General features: G+C 39.5%; 1 protein-coding gene and 1 non-coding gene across 3 annotated transcripts in view; both read right to left on the bottom strand.

Annotated features, from left to right (window-relative positions):
- p2ry6 (pyrimidinergic receptor P2Y6) overlaps positions 1-3,593 on the bottom strand; it is a 13,555-nt gene that overhangs the window by 7,620 nt on the left and 2,342 nt on the right. The window lies entirely within an intron of this gene.
- On the bottom strand, positions 535-607 carry trnaa-agc (transfer RNA alanine (anticodon AGC)). The gene has a single exon. It is a non-coding gene; the product is annotated as a tRNA-Ala (tRNA).

The raw sequence follows: 3,593 nt of genomic DNA, 5'->3' as shown, positions 1-3,593 counted from the left end.
TTTCAAAAACAAGTTACAAAGTGCTTTAACAAGTGTAAAGACAGTAATACCCAAGAGACAATAATACAAAAAGATAAAAGCATGGAAACATTCAAAAGACTAAAATACAGATAAATATAAAATTCGTAAAATACAATAAAATAAAGTCAAATAAGATCAGGAAAGGCTCTCCTATAAAAGTATGTTTTAAGAAGGGACATACAAGAGTTCACTGACTCAGCTGACCTTTAGAGGAAAGTCATGTGATTCTGTGCTTTTATAGATATATATAAACTGATATTTTACCATCAACTTAAACTGTTTCTTAGATAAAGTGGAGCTCTCATAGTGGGCAACCATTGTCAATTTTCTGAGACAGAAAATTGCTGTAAATGCTCAAACATGGTGTACAGTACTTCTGTAAATGTTACGATGAGCAGATTAAAGATCACCTAGACTGCCTGGCAATACATATAGCCATTCATTAAGTAAAGTGGTCAAAGGTAACAGCACTTTTCCATGCTGCATTTATTGACCATATGTAAAAATCACGACTGGAGAATGCGGGCATTGATCCCGCTACCTCTCACATGCTAAGCGAGCGCTCTACCATTTGAGCTAATTCCCCTGCATGGTACAAGAGGCCACCCAATGACATGTAATTTAGCAGTACACACCCACAGTCCAGCCCACAAGAGTAATGTTACCCCAGTCAGCGACTGTGACGCTGCCTCAGTCTACACTCTTTATTTCTCTCTCCCTCTCGTTTACACATGCTTTGACAAGAGAGACAGGTTGCTGCATACTCTTCCCTCAGGCCTGCCAAAAGCTAAGCGCTGAAGGTGACGCAAGATTACTTATGAACCACAATTGCAAGAATGTGACTGCAACTCAGGACAAATATAGGAGATTAACATATCAAATATAACACAGACAGGGGGTGTAAATCAAACACCCCGCATATAGTTTGAATGATTATTCAGCATGTGGATTTGGTACCGTCAGGACTTTTGTACCCTGGTTTAGGTAATATGAGTCAACTGAGAGTATTTCAACATTCAATAACGAGCTCTGATTGATCCACTACAAGCTAAATTCCCAACAGATGTGCACAGCTAATAACTAGCAGCTGAACATAGTAGAATAACTTTGTCATTATACGAGCACAAAGAAATTGCTATTGTGTCAGCCTCAAATTGTGCATTGTATTAAGGACTTTACACAAATTTACAAAAAATAAAATAAGGGGCAAATGAGATAAGAGAATAAATATCAGCGCTAAAAAGTACAGACTCTAAGCAATATGAGGCAAAAAAAAACAGGCAATTAGAGACCAAATACCTCAATATCAATATTTTGGCGTTATTGTAGGTTTGACAACTGGTGATTTCACAAAATATTTACGCAATGAGATTTTTGATAGATAATCAACGTACATATAATGATTAAGCAGGTAAAGGCAAATAACAGAACAGCTAAAAGAGTCTGTTAAGTTCAGAAAATGACATCACTTTACTGTAATGTAACACTTGTGTCATATTACAGCAAACACAGAGACATGGTCTTGCACGTACAAAACATGCGTGCACATTGCACACAACCATATACATTCCCTTTACTGAGATAAGCAACAAACATTATTTAAATTTGTCCAACAAAGACAGATGCAGCTGCAATGGGAAAACACACACACACACAACTGCCTTTATCTTAATTAGGAAAAAAACACCTATCATCTTGGCTAATATGTTGCAGGCTAATATGAGTCGTTCGATCGTGAGGACAGGCACTGTGGCCATTACGCTGGGGACATTTGAAACCGATCAGCTGCACTGTAAATAGACACATGAGTGACGAGGAAGGCTGGTGTTGCATGTGCACGCACGCACGCACGCACTCACGCACACACACACACACACACACACACACGAAAATAAAACAATTGATTGTTGCATATGACCCAACTGCAATCAGTCAACGATCCTCATAAACAACTATCAAACTCTCCTCAGAGAGCACAGGCTGTCTCAATTAGGAAGCAAGCAAGCCAAGCATTTCAACTAAACCTCCCCTTTCATGGTCTTCTTTGAAACATTACGCATTTCCATTGATTTCCACAGAGGAGGTTTTTAGGTACAAATATGGACAATATTTACATAGCTAGAAGGGCTTTGCAGGAATATCCTAGAAAATCTCCTTCTGGCAGACCCACACCAATAGCCAGTTACTTCTAGTCCAGTGAAAATGTACAAATGGACAGGAGCATCTGAAGGAAAATGGATCACACACACACACAAGACAATACACAGCGCTCTGCTGGTAATAATTTGTCATAACTTGTAGAGAAAAACCTGTCGATGCTTGTTGCTGTAAGGATTTGGACAGAGGATTTCATCAGGCGTGTAAAGACCGAAACAGCAGTTCAGTCTGGTCTCTGTGTGACTCTTACCATGCTGTTGCCACACACAGGGGGGAAGTAAATGCAGCTCCGATGAAACAATAAAAAAAACAGAGACAAGACAGTAGGGCATCTAGCAATGCAACCTTCTAGGTTCCTTCTAGCACTTCATTCAGCCTGACACTGTGCTCTAATTAGCTATTTTCTGGTCCGGGGGGTGGGGAGATTGGGAGCAATTTGTTTTGCTTTGCTCCAACAGCCCAATAGCTAGCTAATAATGTATCCATTCTTCTAAAATCATTTTTAGCCAACACAGAGGTCATTTTGTTAGCCTGGGTTCAGATTTCTTAATTGCCATTCACATCTCAGATTTGTTAAGAGAAGCAAACGACCAGTCAGAGTTTAGTAGGCAAGATTAAGATTAAGGATGTTGTTTTCCTTCATAGATAACTAGCATCAAAACTACTTTATTGAAAAACTGTGACAGAATAATGGCAAAAGAGCGGATGAGATCAACCACAGCTGTAAAACTTGTAAGCCGACATACAGTCATTTTAATTGTATCTGTGGCTTCTTAAAAACAACAACCATTCATTGGTATTACATTGTCAAATTCAAGAAGACATTTGGCTGGCATGTATTGAATGGCTGCCATATTCCAAAGGCTGAGCTTTTGATTATATACTTAGGGAAATAATACTGTGCATTTAACTTTGTTCTATAAACACCCTTGGCCGTTTTTCTCTCTCTCTGCCCCTCTATCACCTCCCTGTCTCTGTCGGTGTGTCTCTAAACCAGGGTTACATTAGTCTCTTCCCAGTCAGACAGACAAAACACCTCCAGAAGCCTGCTCATTGCCTGGCAGAAAGGAATCTTTACTAAAAAACACAATCCCCGTGCCGAAGCTTCATGGCGAGTGGGCCAGGTCTTCACACACCACAGCCCCTCCAAATTATTACGTCTGTGCTGTGACAACTTGTTTTCACTGGAATGGGGTTTGACTCCCTTGCTGCTAAATAAAGTATTGAGAAAACAGTGTGACGTATAAAAAACACATCGTATTTTTCCACTGGTGTCATTAACAGCAGAGATGATGTAACGACTGAAAGGACGAAATTATACTGAACAAAATCATAAATGCAACACTTTTGTTTTTGCCCCCATTTTTCGTGAGCTGAACTCAAAGATCTAAGACTTTTTCTATGTACACAAAAGG

The sequence above is a fragment of the Etheostoma spectabile genome, chromosome 3 (assembly GCF_008692095.1).
Source record: "Etheostoma spectabile isolate EspeVRDwgs_2016 chromosome 3, UIUC_Espe_1.0, whole genome shotgun sequence".
Lineage (NCBI taxonomy): Eukaryota > Metazoa > Chordata > Actinopteri > Perciformes > Percidae > Etheostoma > Etheostoma spectabile.
Note: the sequence above shows the minus strand (reverse complement) of the source record. Positions and strands in the feature narration are given on the sequence as shown.